Source organism: Saccopteryx bilineata, chromosome 4, assembly GCF_036850765.1.
Source record: "Saccopteryx bilineata isolate mSacBil1 chromosome 4, mSacBil1_pri_phased_curated, whole genome shotgun sequence".
Classification (NCBI taxonomy): domain Eukaryota; kingdom Metazoa; phylum Chordata; class Mammalia; order Chiroptera; family Emballonuridae; genus Saccopteryx; species Saccopteryx bilineata.
Genome location: NC_089493.1, coordinates 81197018 through 81218165, shown reverse-complemented (window position 1 = coordinate 81218165; position 21148 = coordinate 81197018). Strand labels below are relative to the sequence as shown.

Here is a 21148-nt window from a genome sequence, read left to right as displayed (position 1 = left end):
AGAATCCAGTCCTCCGTCTGCCCCGCCACCCCCCCACGCCTACGCCGAGGCACCGCTCTCCGAGGGACGCTGCTCTGGTGAGGCCCTGCGGACCTGCGTGGAGCTCGCCTGACCCCTGCCGGCCATCCGCGGGGCCGCAGGTGCGCAGAGCCCGCGGTTCCTGACCTTCGGTGGGTGATCGGGACTGCTCAGGGTTAAACGACGTTTTGTTTTGACAAAAGAACATTATCGACTAGCCTTTACTTTGTATCATTAATTTAAAAACGTAGAGAGGACTCAAACTCACAACAAAGGCCAGTATCTTTTTTTCTTAATATTTTATGTTCATGGGTTTTAAAATATCGTTTAGAAGGTTTATTTAAAAACCTTTTAAATAAATTTAAAATAAAAACCTTGTCCCCAATGCTTTGCCACCCCCCTCCAAAAAAAGAAACCCCACTTTTGAATCTAAGAGATTTCTTCCAGTAATTCACTTCATGCCTCTGAGTGATATATTTCCTTATTGATTTAATTGCAAGCACTTCTAAGGATAGTTCTTTAAAGTGCATACATTTGGCTTTTAAGAAGTTCATTACATGCCCATGTTTTCCTCACTTTCTCCGGCCAGTACTGTCCACAGGCCAGAATTTGGGAGCCCTTGGATCAGATGGGGCAGAGTCCCATCCACATTCCTGGCTGTCCCCTGGCTCCCCCACACTTACTGCTCCCTAGAGCCACACCGGTTCCTGAAGGGAGCCTACCTCTCCCTGTGTGCTCCACCTGGTCACTCCAGCAGAGAGCTGTTTTCCTAGCTGGCCTCTCTTATACTCACCACCCTCCCACTTTCAGACACAGCTAGCCTATTTCCTGTATCCACGGCAATCTAACTTGCCTGCCTTCTTCCAGTCTGTGCCCCTCCATTCTTCCTCTGAGCCAGAGTGAGCTACCAAGTTCTCCCTAAACACTTCAGGGGCTCCTAGCACCCATATGATCTAAGATTTGGCAAGTCAAATAGGACTTTGATCTTCCCTGGCCTTCCTCTCCTCACCCCTGTGGCTTCTCTCCCCATCCCCACAGGGACTTGTGTTCAGTCGCAAATAATACTGACAGTGCTATTTCTTATCCCTGTGACTTTGTCCCAGTTGGTCCTTCTGCAAATGATAACCTAGCCATTTGCCTTGCCCTTGCCTCCTTTACCATAATGCCTCAGTTCAGGAGCTGTCCCCTCCAGGAAGACCTCCCTCCTCCAAATTTTCCCTACTGCTTGTCTCCGTCCAGCCCATCCTGAGTGGGGCCTCTTCCTGTTTCTCCCTGGGCATATCTACATCAATGGGCTTGCCTCACTGTTAAATGTATCTCATTTATGTATCTGTTTCCCTGCATCAGCCTAAGATCTTAAGGACCATGATTGTGATTTAACTGCTTTTATATGCTCACCATCCATCATGGCTCCTGGCACATAATAGGTGCTCAAAAAATGTTTATTGAAAGAGTAGATGGGTTGTCATGTGACATTTAGCTCACATTTTGCTAGCCCTATAGTTATTTGTGTATGTGATCACCTCTGAGTATACTGTAAGATCTTTGTGGTCAAAGACCATTTCTCACTTATCTGAATCCTCTGAACAGCACCCAGGGCTCACAGAATGTACTCACTGGCTATGTTCATGCTGAATAAATGAAACAACAGGTGGGCCAGAGCCTTGGCCTAATCCCCAAAGTTGGCAGGAACAGCAGAGCCAGCCTGCCTCGTCTGGCCCTGCTTTCCTCAGGCCTTCTCACCCCGGGGTAGCCAGGGCCCAGCTGCAGAGGGGAGACCCTCCTTCTACCCCTGTATTCCTCTGATCCACTCAGAAACAGAAAGGAACTGTGATGAGGGACACTGGCCCCTCTTCCACCAGCTGAGGACAAGAATGGAGATTGGATGGAGAAGAGGAGAGTTGAGACACATTTTATCTTTTTCTTCTCTTGTATTAAATGTATTATTACACAGAAGGGTATGTAACACGCATATGCTGTACAAGGAACAATAATACAAATTCCCAGCACCTAGGTCAATGAGAATATTCCAAGTACCTTAGAAGCCCATGTACCCCTCCCAGACACATCTTCTCCAAAGAAATCACCATCCGGAATTTAGTGACAATCCTCTCTTCACTTTATGGTTTCCTACCTCTATGTGAATCCCTAAATAATATTGTTTAAATTGCCTTTTTAAACTTTCTACAATTGGACTCATACTTAATCTATTCTTCTTGCTTCATCGCATCATCATTGCGTAGTTTTTAAAGATTTCTTTATATTTGTCCTGGCTTGGTAACTCAGTTGATTAGAGTGTCATCCCAATATGCCAAGGTTGAGTGTTTGATCCCCAATCAAGGTACATACAAGAATCAATCAATGAGTGCTTAAATAAATGGAACAGCAAATCGATGTTTCTCTCTCTCTAAAATCAATAAATCAAAAAATAAAATCAAATAAAAGCTTTCTTCATATTAGTGAGTACATCTGTAATTTGGTCAATTTTTTTTTTCTTGTACAGTATTCCATTGTGTGGAAATACTACAGTTTAATACCTATCCTAGTGTTCATGGACATTTGGGTTGTTACCAGCTTGAGACTACTCTAAAACATTCTGTATGTGTCTTCTGGTACATTCCCAGGAATGGAAGTTTTGTATTATAAGGTATATACCTGATCAACTTTATAGGTAATTCCACACTTTTGCAAAATAGTTGTGCACCTATATATTTTAGAATAATGCCAGCAGAGGTGACCTGGGGCAGAAGTGGCATGCCAGCCCCAGGGCCAACAGCATGAGCTTATTTTCAGCAAGTGAGAGAAGTCACATGGCAAAAAATATGCGTCACTGCTTCCCTGCTCAGGCTCATGAACCGCACTGTCAACAAATCTTTACAGACAAGCTAAGAGCCACGCACTGGTCCAGGGGTTGGGAGACAGCACTGGTTAGTGCAGAACAGCCTAAGAGAGGGACAGGTGTGCCAGACCAGGAGGTAGCGCAGTGGATAGAGCGTCGGACTGGGACACAGAGGGCTCAGGTTTGAAACCCCAAGGTTGCTGGCTTGAGTGTGGGCTCATCCAGCTTGAGCGCAGGCTCACCAGCTTGGGTACGGGGGTGCTGGCTTGAAGCCCAAGGTCACTGACTTGAGCAAGGAGTCACTCTCTGCTATAGCTCCCCAGTCAAGGCACATATGAGAAAGCAATCAATGAACAACTAAGAAGACTCCCTTCCTACTTATCTGTCCCTATCTGTCCTTCTCTCTGTGTCTGTGTCTCTGTCTCTGTCCACCCCCCCAAAAAATAAGGGAGAGGGACAGGTGTATTCCCACTTATTCTACCAGATTGCCAGACATAGCTTTGCCCTGGAAGACATGGGAGAATAAGGACTGGATGGGTAAGCAGGAGTTTCTTAAAGAGAGGAACAATATTGCAGGCCCAGCATATCTCGGCACAGGCAATATCTTCCTCCTCAGAGGAGGACAGTGGATAGGCAGAGGAAGGACAGAGGCTGCCCTTGCCATCATTAGAGAGAGGGAAGAAAGAGAGACGGGCTCTCCTAACCAGAGAGAGACATTTCTCCTTGCAAACACACCTGTTCTCTTGTGCCCATCCAAGGGCAGCACAGTGCACATATCCAGAGGACAGGCTGTTGGACGCGCTGCAGGAGCAGAGGCCAGGAGCCGAGCTCGCAGCTGCCCGCGGAAGATAAGCCCAGTGCTGAGGCCTCCAGCTTGGCCTGCCTAGGAGTCCGCCTGGCACATCTGCCTGGGCTCAGAAGAGGCAGCATCTGCAAAGCCTAGTGTTTAAACGGGACAACCTGGGAGCCCCACCCCAAATGCTTGCTCTATTTATGGGAATGGGGTAGCAAAGTCCCTTAGTCCACACTCGACTCGAGTCCTATCTGATGCTGCGGGGCTGGACAGGGTTGAGTAGGCAGTAGGTCCCTTTACTTGGCGAAGTAAAATATTGTAAGTAAGATGAATTAAGGTTTTAAAGCAAGGGGAGGAGGACTCTGAAATGACAAAAAGCTAATGAGATGAGGCTCTTCTGTCCTTTCATAATTGGCCTGCAGCCTGCTCAGTCTTTTTCTTTCCAGACTCCCACTATTGGCCCAGAAAGGAAGGGTGCGGTCTGTTGACCTAGAGTGAAAGGGTGGGGTTAAGGCCATTGCAAGGTTGCTAAATAAGGTGGGAGTTATGTGAATTTTATGACTGTAGTTGCCTCAGAAAGCAGGGCTCTGATCCCCAATGCTGAAACTGCTTCCAGTAGCTGAACTGGCCACAGTTCAGGCTAAAGAATCACCCAGATATTCAGACCCAGCAAGAACCAGCCCCTTGCCTGACTTGTAGTGGCACAGTGGATAAAGCGTTGATCTAGAAATGTTGAGGTCGCCGGTTCGAAACCCTGGGCTTGCCTGGTCAAGGCACATATGGGAGTTGATGCTTCCAGCTCCTCCCCCCCTTCTCTCTCTCTGTCTCTCCTCTCTCTCTCTCTCTCTGTCTCTCCCTCTCCTCTCTAAAATGAATAAATTAAATAAATAAATAAATATTAAAAAGAAAAAAGAACCAGCCCCACTACTGACCCCCTTTCCCCCATCTCCCAGCTGACCCTGGGCAGAGTATATGCCCTTTGGTCCTGTTAGGCTGAGAAGAAGGGGCCGGGAGGCAGGCTGGCCTTTGGGATTTCCATCTCCCTGGAGTATGCCCTTCCTGGGAGGCTGCCAGGCTCCAGAGAGAAAGAAGGTGAAGTCCTTACTGGAAAGCAAGTGGGGCCCTCTTTGTCTTCTTCTGTGTGGGATACCCAAGTACTTGGAACCCTGCCACACCCTCCTCTCTGCCTCCTCTCCCCGTTCACTGAGCCTTAGGGGGCCAATCGGAGAGCTTTGTGCTGCTTTTCTGCTCTCCCCTCCTGGTCACCCGCATCTCCAAGGGACCTAGAGCCTCATGTCCTGCCTGGACTCCTGAGCCCTGGACAGAGGCCATGGGGATGGGCTGAAAGCCCCAGAAGTGTCTCAGAGCGTGGAGCCTGTTGACAACAGGCAACAAGACAATCTGTAAGTAAGGCTATTAATACTCCCCAAAGAGGGATCAAACAGAAACACTGTCTCCTGGGTCTCAGTTCAGAGTCAGCTCCCTCACTAACAGGGACCCTTTCCTATCCCATATTCTGCATTCCCAAAATGTCCACCTTCCCCTGTGCTTCAAGAACATTCCTCTTATGATTCCCCACAAGGCCCTCGGATAAGCCTTTCCCTCCCCCCAGCCCCTCACCCCAGCCGCCCCTCTGACCAGGAACAGCCACCCAGCTCACCTCCCTGCTGCCTCATGGAAACTTCATCTATCTGCACCTCCTGGGAGGGTTTTCTGGGGCCAGACACCCAGTCCGCAGTCAGTGGATGGACCTGTTTGTCCTGCTTCCTGCTCCCAGCCATCACACCCGAGCTCAGCAGTGAGTGACCCATCCCTGCACCCATCAGTCCCCAGTTTAAGACTGAGTGGTTGCTATGCACAGGGGTGCTGGGGATTCAAAGCTCAGTAACAGTTATAAGGCCGAAGGAGTTCACAATGTACTTGAGGAAATAGACATAAAACAGATCGGTTCAATCACTCCATTCAATTCTAATGTTATTTATTCTTTAAGACCTATAACAGCTCTGGCCAAGCAGCTCAGTTGGTTAGAGTGTCCTCCTGATATGTCAAGGTCTGGTCAGGGCACATACAAGAGACAACCAATGAATGTATAAGTAAGTAAAACAACAAATCAATGTTTCTCTCTTTCTCCCCTTCTCTCCCATTTCCTCTCTCTAAAATCAATCAATAAATAAAATGTTGGCCCTGGCCGGTTGGCTCAGCGGTAGAGCGTCGGCCTGGCGTGTGGGGGATCCGGGTTCGATTCCCGGCCAGGGCACACAGGAGAAGCGCCCATTTGCTTCTCCACCCCCTCCCCTTCCTCTCTGTCTCTCTCTTCCCCTCCCGCAGCCAAGGCTCCATTGGAGCAAAGATGGCCTGGGCGCTGGGGATGGCTCCTTGGCCTCTGCCCCAGGCGCTAGAGTGGCTCTGGTCGAGGCAGAGCGAGGCCCCGAGGGGCAGAGCGTTGCCCCTGGTGGGCATGCCGGGTGGATCCCGGTGGGGCGCATGCGGGAGTCTGTCTGATTGTCTCTCCCCATTTCCAGCTTCAGAAAAATACAAAATAAATAAATAAATAAATAAATAAAATGTTAAAAAAAAAACAAAAAACAAAAAAAACCTTGCACAAGTACCACTCATGCAAATGTTACCTGTTTGTGTTTTGCTGCCATATCCCCAGCATTAAGTCTGGCTTATTGGAGGTGCTTGAATAAGAAATATTTGCATGATGAATGCCTGCCCTGGAGGGCTGCAGGAGGGGACCACCTTTCTTCCCCGTCTCTCTCCACCAAGCTTATCTAAATGAAATCAGATTTAACTGAAACATCAAGGGCAGACTTGCAGGGGGAGGAGCAGAAGTGGGCAGGGGAAATCCCAAGGTTTTGCCTTGAACTAAATTCTCCGATCTTTTTAGTAGCAGCTAAAAGATCGGGGTTCTGGGGCCACAAACTCTAACTTCTTGGAGAAGCCATCTTGTCTGCCAGAGCCAGACTGTAAATTTTTTGTCTCCAGATTTCAAAGGATCTGCCTTGTCAAACCCATAACTATTGGAATCTGGTCACTGCATTCATCAAGTCAGTAAATTTTATAGTAAAAATGTACACAAATCACAAAACCCACAAACACTGGAGACTCAGAGGCCAAGGTAACATCACAGTTACTCCTGAAAATAGGCAAACTAGGCTGAGAGCAGTGGTGAGATTCAAATAATTTAACAACCAGTTCTCCACCTAATGACCGTTTTAAGTATAAAAAAATGATATATCGAAATGTAGTTTATTATTTCATGTATTTAATACTTAAATAAGAATAAAAGAAATACACAAAATTAGATTATGAGTTTTTTTTATTTTTTAAATTTTTTTAAAGAGACAGAGAGAGTCAGAGAGAGGGATAGACAGGGACAGACAGACAGGAACAAAGAGATGAGAAGCATCAATCATTAGTTTTTCATTGCACATTGCGACACCTTAGTTGTTCATTGATTGCTTTCTCATATGTGCCTTGACCGCTGGCCTTCAACAGACCAAGTAACCCCTTGCTCGAGCCAGTGACCTTGGGTCCAAGCTGGTGAGCTTTTGCTCAAACCAGATGAGCCCGTGCTCAAGCTGGCGACCTCGGGGTCTCGAACCTGGGTCCTCAGCATCCCAGTCTGACACTCTATCCACTGCGCCACCGCCTGGTCAGGCAGATTATAAGAGTTTTAAACTATTAATGAAAAAATATTTAATAATACCTGACAAAAAACAATAAAACTGTTAAAGATATTTCCATATTACTTCTTGATTGGCATCCTCACTTGCAATTTTTTTTCACCTATGGACAGAATGAACATTACTACAGGCACTTCGAATAAGCTGTTGCACAGATGAATGTTAAAAAAGAGAGCGCTGCCTGACCTGTGGTGGCGCAGTGGATAAAGCGTTGACCTGGAAATGCTGAGGTCGCCGGTTTGAAACCCTGGGCTTGCCTGGTCAAGGCACATATGGGAGTTGATGCTTCTAGCTCCTCCCCCCTTCTCTCTCTCCTCTCTCTCCCTTTCTGTCTCTCTCTCTCCTCTCTAAAAATGAATAAATAAAATAAAAATAAAATTTATAAAAAAGAGAGCGCTTAGAATACACTATTGTGCAAATGAACGTTAAAAAAGAGTAAGGAATGTTAACTTGTGATTTCCACGTTGGGCGGCTGCCAGGCACCCACCTTAGAGAGAACCCCGATTACAAGTGCCATTTTAACAACCGGTTCACCAAACTCAACAAAAAATTAGATATCAGTTCTCTCGAACTGGTGCGAACTGGCTGAATCCCACCACTAGCTGGGAGGAAGAGTTTAAAGGCAACAGGCAGGGTCTGGCACACAGTATGGCTGCAGGAGGTAATTTTCCAGTACCATGACCATGTGGCAAAGCAGTGGACTGCAGAGCTGATGTGGCATAGGCAAACGCTTAATTTCTTTGCCAGTCATTCATTCATTCATTTATTCATTCATTATTTGGTAATTGTTACTGAGAGCCTACCATGTGCAGTACCCTGCCAGGCTGTGGGGAAACAGTAGGACCCAATGCAGATGTCCCCACCCTAGCCTAGTCAGGGAGGCAGACCTTACCCAGGAACCACCGCCTCGCCAAGCTGGGCTTAGGAGGGAGGGAGGGAGCATCGCAGGTTCAGGAGTGAGATTGGTGAGGTGGGGGTGTAGGGACCAGGGAGCCTCCTGGCGGAGGCAGCCTCAGTTGTCTGTTTCAAATTCGGATCTTTATCAAGGCAGCTAGCAGGAGCCACACAGAAAGGGTTTAAGCAGGATATAGTCTGTAAAAGATGATGCGATCTGTTTTTGGAAAGATCCCTCTGGCTGCTGCGTGGGACAGTCTTGGTGGGGGTGGGGGATGGGATGGGCAGAACGGATGCAGGAGGCCAGGGCTGCGGTTGCTGGGGTGGGGAGGAGGAGGTGCAAGGCAAATGACAGTCAGGCTGTGGTGATGGATTAGATATGGTAGTGGCTCAGGAGGGAGAGGGTGGTGCCAAGGATGACTGGCGGGTTCCTGGCTTTTGAAATTGGGTGGGAGGTGGTTCCCATGCCCCAAATGAGCACTGAGGCTTGCTTGTAGTTGGAAGTTGAAGTGTAGTTGATGTTCCTAAAAGACCACGTTGTTATTTCAGTGTCAAAATGTGTGCAGAGGGCAGGGAAAGGGTACTTTTGATGAGATCACAAGGAATACCGTATTTCCCCATGTATAAGACGCTCCCATGTATAAGATGCACCTTACTTTTGGGGCCCGAAATTTGAAAAAAAATGTATTACATCGAGTCCTTGAACTCACTATAAAATTCATCCAACTCCTCATCACTGTCAAAACTCCCATCCATTAGCTTGTCCTCATCTGTGTCTGATGACGAACCACTGTCTTCAACAATGAGTGCAAAAACAAGCGTGAAAAAGCGGGAAATGCAAGTAAAAATTACAACCACTGTATAAGATGTGCCCAGTTTTTAGACCCCAAATTTTTCAGAAAAAGGTCCATCTTATATATGGGGAAATATGGTATTCTTTTTACAGAGAAATATGACAATAGGCTTGGAACACTTTTTTTTTTAATTTTGCATTGATTTGACAGAGAAAAGGGTGAAAGGGGAGAGAGAGAAGGGAAGAGGGAAGAGACAGAGAGAGAAGCACCAACCCATTGGTTCATCTAGTTGTGTACTCATTGATTGCTTCTCACACCTGCCTAATGGGTTGAAACCGCAAACTCAGGTGTGCCAGGTTGACGATCCATCCACTGAGCCACCCATCCAGGGCCTATGCTTGCAATATTTTACCTCAATCTAATAATGGCTCACAGTAACTTCATGTGTAAAATCCAAATGATTTGCTAACAGATGGTTTGAAAACATCAGAGAACAGAGAATTGTTTGGGGAAGCTCATTTAGGAACAAGAGATGGAGGGACAATTAAAAGTGACAAGGCTTCCCTCACCTGTGGTGGTGCAGTGGGTAAAGCATTCCACCTGGAACGCTGAGGTCACCAGTTCGAAACCCTGCGCTTGCCTGGTCCAGACACTTATGGGAAGCAACTACTATGAAGTGATGCTTCCTGCTTCTCCCTACCCCTCTTTCTCTCTCTCCTCTATCTAAAAATCAACAAATAAAATCTTTTTTAAAAGTGACAAGGCTGGGATCCACCACTCATTAGCTGTGTGACTGGGCAAATTATCAAAACTCTCTATGCCTCAGGTTCCTCACCAGTAAAGTGAGAATAATAACAGTACCTGTTTCATAAGACCGGTTGAGGATTAAGTGGGTGTATATTCTTTCCAGCCGCACCAAGCCATGGCCATATCTTGGGACAAATGGCAAAAGTACAGTAAGACCAGGGGCAAGAGAAAGCCCCACCACAGAAAGCGGAAATATGAACTGGGGTGCCCTGCAGCCAACACAAAGATGCCTCTGTGTATACACATAATCCGCTTGTGGGGAAGCAACAGAAAGTAACCAGCCTTGAGGCTGGACATGGGCAACTTCTCCTGGGGTTCCAAGTGTTGTGTGCACAGAGAAAAGAGTATTGATGTTGTCCACAGTGCATCCAACAATGTACTAGTCCATACCCAGACCTCAGTAAAGAATGGCCTCATGCTCATTGACAGAACACCCTACTGACAGTGGTATGAGTCCCATTAGGCACTGCCCCTGGACTGCAACAAGGGGGCCAACCTGACTCCTGAGGAGGAAGAGATTTTTAAATGAAAAACAATCAAAGAAAATTCAGAGAAAATATGATGAAAAGAAAAGAATGCCCAAATCAACAGTCTTCTAGAGGAGCAGTTCCAGCAGGGTAAGCTTCTTGCATGCATGGCTCCAAGACCAGGCTAGCTGTGGACAAGCAGATGTTTAAGTGCTATATGGCAAGGAGCTGGAGTTCTAGCTGAGGAAAACTAAGACCTGGAAATGCAAAAAAGAAAGGAGGGGGGAAATAGTGCTCTTTCTTCCTGTCTAGCTCATGTAATAAAGGTAATTATTCAAAAAAAGAGAGAGTGAGAGAGAGCAAGTGTAAAGAATTTAACACAATGCCTTCCTTATTCATGGAATCTCTCTAGGAATGTTACCCATCACTACAAACTACACTCCAACTGAAAAAGTAAATTGCTGATATGTTTTTCAATGATAAGGAAAAGTTGCACCCTGGCCGGATAGCTCGGTTGGTTGGAGTGTTGTCCCAAAGTGCAGAGGTTGTTGGTTTGATCCCCAGCAGGGCACATACAGGAGCAGATTGATGTTCTTGTCTCTCTCTCTCTTCCTTCCTCTCTCTCTAAAATAAATCAATTAAAGAAAAAGTTTTTTTAAAAGAGTTGCCCATAGAACTAAGCATGATTTTTACAATTTCCCTTATAATATATATATATATATATATTTTACACAGAGACAGAGTCAGAGAGAGGGATAGACAAGGAGAAACAGACAGGAACGGAGAGATGAGAGGCATTAATCATTAGTTTTTCGTTGTGCATTGCAATACCTTAGTTGTTCATTGATTGCTCTCCCATACATGCCTTGACCGTGGGCCTTCAGCAGACCGAGTAACCCCTTGCTGGAGCCAGTGACCTTGGGCTCAAGCTGGTGACCTCAGGGTCTCGAACCTGGGTCCTCTGCATCCCAGTCCGACGCTCTATCCACTGTGCCACCACTCGGTCAGGCCCCTTATAATATTTTAAAAACAGAATCATTCACAAATCAGAGGGAATAATTTGTCAGACCTGGTACCCGAATCTAGGGGTCACCTACCCAGATGTTTATTGCCTGGCCCAGTATTGCTTGAGTTATATATGCTTTGCTGGGTTTTATAGTTTCAGAGGGTCTCGGCAAGGTGGAATGGAAGCTTTCCAAGGTCAGAAGCAATGCTATCTACCTCATCTTCCACGTGCCATTGGTACTTGAACAGTGCTGAGTGTGAGTGGTGCTGTGGTTGGTTAGCATAGGACTGTAGTTTGGAGACCACTGCGGGGTGGAGGTCTGTGCTGGGAGGGGCCAGTCCTGGCTCTTGTGGGCTCATTGTAGTTAAGGAAAAATGGTAAAATCACCACAGGCTCATTCCCTTAGCTAGTTTTGAAAGACAAGAGAGGTTGGTGGCTGTGGCTGAAAGCCTGTAGGGGATGGAGCTATACCACCTTGGAGGATGCGATGAGGGATGCCCCTCAAAATCTTTCCAAATGGAGAGGAAGATGGTAGGGGTCACAGAGCAGACCCGGTATTGGGAGGTGGAGTGGGGAAGCCATGGGAAGGAAGGTTGACCCTTCCTCCAGACCCAGTAAAGGGAGCCACAGCCTGACGACTAAGGCCAGAGTGGGACACACTGCAGCTGCATGGACAGAATACAGTCATGGATACAACATAGTAAGGACTCCACATGAGAGATAGGTGCAAACAGGGTTTGCAGGACTAGATTCCAGAAACTGGACGGACTGCAGGCATGGCCACATGGGGGCATGATGAAGTAGATTCGTAATTACTAATGTTTGGGAGTGTTATTAAGAGTCAGATACTGCCTGACCTGTGGTGGCACAGTGGATAAAGCATCGACCTGGAAATGCTGAGGTTGCCGGTTCAAAACCCTGGGCTTGCCTGGTCAAGGCCTATATGGGAGTTGATGCTTCCAGCTCCTCCCCCCGTCTCTCTCTCCTCTCTCTCTCTGTCTCTCCTCTCTCTCTCTGTCTCTCTCTCCTCTCTAAAATGAATAAATAAAAATAAAAGAGTCAGATATTGTTCAAAGTACTTTGTATGTTTTAAGACTCTGTAGAGCCAGAACTCCAACTCAGGAAGTCTAGCTACAGAGTTTGTATTCTTTAACCACCACATTAAATAAAATGTAGAAAGAATAAGGGTATTATTTTATTTATTTTTTAAATGTTTATTTTATTGGTTTTAGATATAGGAAGGGAGAGAGTAGGAGAGAGACAGGAACATCTGTTCCTGTATGTGCCCTGACTGGGGACCAAACAGGCAACCCCTGCACTTCGGGACGATGTTATAACCAACTGAACTACCTGGCCAGGGCAGAGTAAGGATTTTAGACCTACAAAGGGTCAGACTTCTATTTAACCTTTATGCTAACTGCCATATTTTTAAAGTCAAAAGTCTAGAGTCACTTCAAGCCTGTGTGACCTCGAGCTGTTACTTAGATTCTCCAGGTCTCTGTTTCCTTCTTCGTTTGTAAATTTGAGAATAATATTTACCTAAAATAGTTAAATAGAAGATTAAATAAAGAAATGTGTATAAGTGTGTACCCATGCTTTCTGTAAGACCCATGGCTTTGGAAGACATTGTCTATTCCAGAACTGGGTGTCCCAGAAGTCCACAGGTTTAAGGAACCATAGTGGGTATACTCCTGGACTTCCAGTTCACAGCCCCTGGGGTTCATACTCCCATTTGATATCTGAGCAGACAAAGTGTCTTAATAGCAGTGATCCTGAGGAAGCTGAGGTTCCAAGCAACCACATCCAGATCATCACAGGCATTTCATGCTTCTTGGAACCATCCTCCCTTCACCATTAATTCACTCTTTATTATTAAATTTTTTTTAACTATTGCTTTTAGAGAGTGAGGGAGAGTGAGAGAGGAAGGTAAGGGGGGAGAGGGGAATGGTAAAGAGAGAGAGGGAGAGTGAGAGAGGAAGGTAAGGGGGAGGGGGAATGGTAAAGAGAGAGAGGGAGAGTGAGAGAGGAAGGTAAGGAGGGAGAGGGGAATGGTAAAGAGAGAAAGGGAGAGTGAGAGAGGAAGGTAAGGGGGAGGAGGAATGGTAAAGAAAGGGGGAAAGAGAGAGAGAGAATGGAAAAGAGACATCAATCCATAGCCCTGGCTGGGTTTCTCAGTGAGTAGCGAGACATCCCAGTGCACCAAGGTTGCAGTTTTAATCCCAGTCAGGGCATGTACAAAAAGCAATCAATGAGTACACAATTAGGTGGAACGAGTTGATGCTCCTACCTCTCATTCTCTCTCTCTCTCAAATAAATGGAAAAATTAAAAAACATTAATCCATTCCTGTATGTGCCCTGACTGGGGATCAAACCCACAATCTTTGTGTATCAGGGCAATGCACTAACCAACTGAGCTAGCCGTCAGAGGCGGATTAAGGTCAGTTGAGGCCCCGGGTGCATAAGAAAATATTGGGCCCCTTATATTAGAAAAAAGTGTGGAGTTGGGGTTTTGCAGAACCCTTCAGAAGTCAGGGCCCAGGGCGTGTGCCAGGTGTGCCGGCTGTTAAATCCACCTCTGCTAGCCGGCCAGGGCCACCATTAATTTATGTATTCAGTTGCCATGTTCTCAGGAAAAGTCACCTAGAGGAGGCCACAGACACTGCATCATGTTTAATTTCCCTTTTCAACTCTAGCTTATTCCATGACTTTCGGAAAGTGCTCAGTAACATCTGTACCCGAAGCAATAATAAAGGCACCATTAGAGACTGGCTGTAAGAATGTAACAAGACTCTCCAAGTAGGTCCAAAGGAGGCGAACACCCCAAAAGCTTAGACCATGACACCCGTTCTTGTCTCTGTGGCCAAAATGCAAGGATCACAAACTGAAAGCCTTCAAGCGACAGGCAGGTCTCCTAAGTTCCCGAAGAGTGCAAGGTGGGACCATGGCAAACTAGAGCATGCCCGCCCCACGAAAAACAGCATTTATTACTTGGCACCAGCCTATTTGTTGCAAGTGGAAATGTGGCCCAAAATAGCCAGTCTTCCCTGGCCTGATAGCTCAGTTGGTTAGAGCTTTGTCCTGAAGCACAGAGGTTGCTGGTTTGATTCCGTCAGGGCACATACAGGAACAGATGGATGTTCCTGTTTCTTTCTCTCTCCCTTCCTTTCTCTCTAAAGATCAATAAAAGAAAAAAAAATTTTTTTTAAAGATAGCCAGAACTTCTGATTTTTCAAGAGAAATTGGAAATTTGAATTTTTACTTTGAATCTCCAAAAATATAAGCATTGGTACCTAATTTTAATCATTTTTAAAGTCCTGTCTATGAGACAAGAACTTGTGAAAACAGAATTTGTCTGCCTGCTGAGTTCTGTTTAAAGGTTGCCAGTTGGGACCCCTAAGTGGATCTGTGAAAGGGGAGAAGTAAAGGGCTGTGGATCCTGGGGCCAGGTTCTGAGAGACCTAGAAGCCATCCTTCCTCAGGTGCAGGGATGTGCTAGACACACAGGAAGCCATAAAGGGGAAGCTGAAGCCAGAGTCCTGCACTCCAGAGTTCTGTAATCTCATCATAGACACCCAGGCGAAACAGCAAATGGTCAGGGAGGCACACGAAAAGACAGCGTGGGACCCCTAGGAATTCAGGGCATCAGGGAGCAAAGTGAACCTCCCTTCCAGAGATCTTTACCTGAGCTTTGGGAGATCTTTTCGGGAAATCAGGCTTGAGACTCTGAAAATGAGGATTTCAGAGACAGGAGAATTCAGGGAGCTCCAGGAACAAATACATACAGGCACAACCTAACCTGGGGACCCCAAAGAAAAGCCTGAGAGAGTCTGCTTGCAGATGTTGTGGGGAAAGGCTGGCTGGAAAGAGCAGGGTTATATAGGATGAGGCATCGATGACACCTCCACACCCTGTCCTACTTGACCTGGCAATCCCTGACTGTGATAGTGGCTGTGGTTCAAACGGGCAGGTCAGGCAAGCGGGGCAAAGCTCTCTAGGCTCATAGAAGGCAGTGCTGTGGGCTGAGGTCAGGACGGGGTCCAACCCTGACATGAGGGTCAGGCAGACCAGGCTATAAGCCTTGCCTGTGTGACTTGGGACAGGCTAGCCACTCTAAGCCTTGATTTCCTAATCTGTAAAATGGTGACAGTGGGCTTGTCTATCTGGCAGTGACAATGGGAGGACAAAATTGGCTCCCAATAGTCAAGTGCTCAGTCTGATACCAGCCCCAGGGTCCCAGTAAGGGACATTTGCTAATGTCTCTATAAAGTTTTTTCTTTCTTTTTATCAGCAATGCTACTGCCTAAGAACTCTAGTCCCAAGTCCGGTGGGGAAGACCATCTGGAGGGTAAAGCTGGTCCCCATGTTTTTGCCTTCTTTATTGTTGCTGTTACAGGAAATGGCATTGATTCTGGGAGGGCAGGACTGCTTAGAAGGGATGAGGGAGGGAAAGACCGGTTGGGCCCTCTCCACCCCTTCTCTGGGGAGAGAGGAGGTAGAGTCCCTGCTTTGCGGTGGGAGCAGCTGAGACATAGCTCTGCCCCAGGGACGGACCCTTTCTGCCTAACCTCCACTTAGGAGGAGGACAGACTCAACCCTCCAGGAAGACAGCGCTGTATGGAAAGCAAAGTACAACGTCCCTCTCAGCATGAGCCATACCAAGCTGCTCTCCCAATTGCCTTCCCAGATCTCTGTCAGACACAGGTCCAACCAGGACCCTGCTTCCCCTATAATCCTCCAGTGGCCTTCAATGCCTTTGGGTTGAAGATCCTTGGCAAGACTTAAAAATCCGGGGTGGCCCCGGCACCTCTCCACCTCTATCTCTAGTTTCACCCATAATTTCACAGCTCTGCGCTTTTGCTAAAGCCTGTACCCCTGCCTGGATGTCCTCAACCTTCGTTCTACCAATGGCAGATCTGCATGAAGAATGCCTGTCCCTTCACAAAGATTCTGCTCCCGACTTAGCCCCTCTCAGAACGTTCTCTTCTCACGCCAGCCCCACACCAGGGAAGACCTTGGCACTCTTCCCTCTGCTTCCTCAGCAGCCATTATGTGTTGCTGTCATGAAGTTATGTTAACCACGCTGTTTTCTACTTGTCCCTCTGCCCCTTACACATCCCAGCCCCCCCCCCCCGCCCGCGGGGCGGGGGGAGCTGGAAGCTTCTTGAGAGCAGGAAAAGTCCTGTTCCTCGTTGTGATCCAAGGCTAACTAGCCCTTTTCGCCGGAGGCATTCCGGCCACAGCACACCACACGGGCTGGGCAAGGGCGGGGGCACCGGTGAGTGGGCAGCTGGGTGGAAGAACTAAAGCAATAGATGGGGCTGCTTTTTTAGAAACCGCGGGAGTGGGGGCGAGGTTAGCACTTCAGCCTCTGCAGTAGGCTCTTGTCGACCCCAGACTACCCGGCCCAATTCCTTTAGCTTTCGGGCGCCCATGCTCACCGGGCCAGGTGATCTCGAACCTTCTCCCTCACACCCCAACAACAAACAACCCTTGCGTTCTCCCTCCAGAGAAAGGAGGTGGAGCCTGACCTCAGCCGGAGGCTGCAGCAGCTGCTGAAGGGGGTTGGGGGAGAGCTTGGAGCTCCAGCCCTTGGGGGAGCTTCTCCTCCAGGGAGTGGCAAGGGTGGGGGTCTTAGCGAGTTCCCTAGCGCCGGGGAAGCCCTCCTTCGGCGGCCTCGACCCTATTCGGGCGAAGGGGGGGGGGAGGAGCAGAAGGGGTGGCTTCAGTGATTGCCTGCTTCCGACTCTGTCCTCTCGATCTGGAGTGCCCTCGGACTTCCCTCGACCCCATTCAAACCTACCCTTCCTCGAACCTTGCAGCCCCAAGGGCAGGATGAGACTAGGAGCCTAGTAAACCGGAGGGAGAGGATGCAGCTCTGCGGGGCTCCTGGGAGCCGAGGTGTGCCCATCCCCCACCCCCGGGCTGGGTTGGGGGTGAGACGGACCCAAGGGACTCGCCAACTAGGGCAGAAAAGGGCGAAATGGGATGTCGCCTGTAGTTGTTGGGGCTGTGGTGGAGGCAACTTGGATAAGGAGCTCAAAGGGCACCCCAAAGGGAAGGCCTGCGAGCCCAAGAAGGTGGGAGTCAGAAGTTGGGAGGGAAGGAGAATGCAGAAACAGTTTCTCCAGGGAGCGGCAGCCTGCTAAGATTTCCCTTGGCCAGCGATCTGGAGGCTAGCACTGGACACATGGGGGTTTTGGACACAGCGCCATTGACATGTGTTCCCCAAAGTCTGAGTGCATGCAGCCCCCCCCCCTTGTTATGAAGGTCCTGGGACCACACAGGCTCCAGTTTCACTTTGACCCCCTTTAACCCTCAATCCCAGGCTGCGGCACTGGGTGCCATTAGAAGAGGAAGAGGTCCTGTTTGCTGGGCATTCAACAGCTGGCCGTTGGGTAGGGCCTTGCCCCTCCAATTCAGTCACAGGAACAGTAGTACTTCTGCCTTCCCCATCCTTAGGGAAGGAGCTCGAGCAGGTAAAGACCCAGCAGACGTCTACACTTACTTTTGCCTTGGGGCAAGTAATTTCTGGCGATCCCTTTAATAGGGAATAGGTCAGATAAAAGGACTATAAAATTGCATCTTTCATAGAAAGGGGCTTCCTGTGATGAGGGAGGGGGCAAGTGCTGCAGCCACATTAATTGGTGCCCTGTTGACTTTCTTCCTAGGAGCTGTGCCTTTCAGTTTGTCCAGTGGGGCTGAGAGGCCAAGTGGCTCAGTAAATGTTCCTGGGACCTAGAGTTGAGGCACTTTAAGGGGGCGGAGGAACAGCTGCTACACTTCTTCGAACGATGGGACCAGGAATGGAATGAAGTGAAAAGTGGTTACTGCCACCACTAAAAGGACTGCGTTGCCCCGCTGGAGTGCCCTGCCTGGTGCCAAGTGGCTGGATCCGAGGGCAGGCGATCTGCAGGGGCTGCGGCGGGCAGTGGGGGAGGAGCCTGGCAACTAGACTGGAGATGACAGAGCAGCCTGTCTGTCCTGGCTGTCAGTCTGTTCCCTGTTCGTGGGGGTGGTGGGGGAGGGGTGTGCGGTGTGTTTTCTCGAAGCCCTGGATGTTTTCCTCTCTGCATCTCCCTCTACTCTGCTCTCCTGCTCTGAGGCACTTAACCCTTCCTGATGGGTCTGGAGGTACCAGGGTAGAGGGAACTCAGTCTGCAGACAGGGAGGGGGTGACCCTGGAGACCTGATAGATCCATTCCTCTCTCCAGAGGTAGCTACAAACCCTTTTTAGTGGGGAACCTCTGGGTTGCTGGGTATGCCAAAGTGATGGGGCACAGGCATTGGCACAGCTGCCTTGGTGGAGCGGGATGGGGGCAGCACTTATTCAGGAAAGGTTAGAGGAGAAGAAGGTTAGAAGGAAGGAGAAAGAGGTGGAGTCTTTTTCAGGTGTGATAGAGCTGTGGACTGGGACGGAAGGAGGCCCAGTCACAGAGGTCCCTGGAATTGGGATGAAGGAGGTCTAACTGAAAGGTCCGTTGGATTCGCAGGGTGTGCAGTCTGAGGCCTCTTCTTCCGCGGCTTGTTGACCAGCTTTAACAAAGGGGAGAGGGAATGGGGCAGATCAGTGGGCTGGCATAGGAGGAACACTAAGTGCCTTTAGCCAGCCAAAAGTCGGCAGCTGAGTCTCTTAACCTAGCCCACTCAGTAAGAGCCTCCTGGGGCAGGACACAGCCATCCACATGGAATAGGCTCTGAGGGCAGAATTCCTCCAGCTGCAGGGCAGAGCAGGTTGGGCAGGCTTGAATGGGTTCTCAGGACCACTTTGCCTCCCTCCAGTCTTTGTTCCCTCCCAACAGAGCCCCATGTAAAGAAGACTGCTGGATCTTCATTCCTGGATGCTGGGGGAAAGGCCAGTCCTCCAACCTCATCCTCCAACCACTTCCATGGGCTTCCTGCCACTACAGTCTCCTTCTCTGTGAATAGGTACATTTCTCTTCTGACCCCTTTGGCCTCAATCCCTGCCCATTTGTGGGCATTAAGCCAAGGTCAGTGCAGGCAGAGGAGGGAGCTCTGCCCCCTCCTCTGACTTGGCTGCAGGCTGCCAATGGCCACTGCTGCTGTGACCCTCTACCAGCAGTCTCTGATGAGGGGTAGGGAGCATTAGCCCATGGGAGACGGGGACAGGGAGAGAGTGTGTTTTGTGAGGTGGGGATAGGGCTGGCCTGGCGATGGGGGGCACTGTTAGGAATCTTTGTCCTGGGAAGCTCAGGGACGGAAGAAACTTTAGTGTTCCACTTTTATAAGTTCGGGAATTTTGCTTTCCCAAAGGATGGGAGGTAGAAGGAGGGAGAAGGGCAAGTTGTCCTAGGAGAGTCTGACACACTTTTAGCTTCCATTCACACACTTCCCCTGCAAAGTGGCCCCTCCTTTAAACATATCCCCCAGTACACCTAAAACTGTCGGGGCCTCCCTGACAGCTCTAGAGGCAGAGCGGGAACCACCCTTTAGGGTTTTATTTCCCAACCAAAGGGGCTAGCAGCCCTGATGTCTTTAACGCTGCCTGCGTGTGAAGCTTGAGTCTCAAGGTCTAGGAAAGGCTAGGCAGTGTATGGGGTGCAGGAAGAGCCCCTCAACCACACTCCAAGGCTGGGTTTCTCTTCCAGACTAGCTACGCAGCCCCAGGATTGGAAGGTGCTTCTTCTCTCTGCTGGAGGCGGTCCCTCCCTGGGCTGCTCCCAGCCCTTTGGTGACTTGACACTACCCTTTTTGCTGCTGCTCCTTTTACCTCTCGAAGCTCCCCTCCCCCTTCTGAATCAGGAATGAGGCTTTGTTCTGGGGTGGACTCAGCATTTCTCAAGAACCTACTATGTGCACATTCAGTGCAGGCTGAATGAAGTGAAGCCCTGTATAAGCTCTGGCGATACAAGGTGCCCAAGACACAGCCCTTTCCCGCACCTCACAGGGACCTCCCACACCTCCATGTGACCTCAGCCTGCTGTGCCCACCCACCCCGCTGACCCCGCGAGCATGCTCGGGCTTGGAAAGGCACGTCTGTGGGTGTGATACAGAGCCACAGCATTCGGTAACTAGGGGGAAGCCAGGTAAGTCTCTACGCTTGCTCCTATCCTGGTTTGGGGACGAAAGGGAGGGAGTCCAGCCTGGGTTGTCAGGCTGCCCCCTCCACTCCCCCCCGCCCTGCTCTCCCCCCACACACCACCCGGCTCCCGCGGAAAGCTCTGATGTTCCCCGCGGTGGTGGAAGAGGGTATGTGGGTGTCAAGGACTCACAGACCAGGCTCTGCTGTCGGCTGGAAATGGATGAGGGTTCCACACTCTGCTTCTGAGAAGGGTGAATTAGGAGCTGGAGTGGGGGACGGTAGGTGAAGGGGAGAACGAGAAAAAAAAGAGATGCGGGTGAGGGGTTACTGAGCTAGGACCGACCTTGCTTTAAAGGAAAGGAGACGTGGCAGGCAGGGAAGTCGGAAAGATGAGGCAAGGGCGGGAGGGGCTTCTCAGCAGTCGGGGCCCTTTCGCTGGAGTCTGGGGCCCTTTCTGCAGGAAAGGGGGGGTTGTCCTCGCTTGGTTTTCTTCTGGTCTTCCCGAAGCTTTGCCCTGGGGGCAGCAGCCGCTGGCGAGGGTGGGGGTGTTCCTTGGCCCGCAGTTTTCTCCAGTGGGTGCTAGGGAGGAGAAGGGGGGAAGAGGGATGTAGAGGGGTTACGACCAGGGAGGGGGCAAAATAAGATCTCTCGAGGGGGTGGGGTAGCAGCCGGGGGGTTGGGGCTCTAGGGTCGGGTCACCATGGGATACGAGCTCAGGCTCTGCAGACGACGAGAAAAAAAAAATCCAAGAAGCCGGCAAAGAAACCACCACCCGCCACCACCCTTGGCACCGTACCCCTC

General features: G+C 49.3%; 1 pseudogene; it reads left to right on the top strand.

Annotated features, from left to right (window-relative positions):
• The first annotated feature begins 9949 nt into the window (after positions 1–9949).
• Positions 9950–10613, top strand: LOC136335470 (small ribosomal subunit protein eS8 pseudogene; annotated as a pseudogene).
• The last annotated feature ends 10535 nt before the right edge of the window (positions 10614–21148 follow it).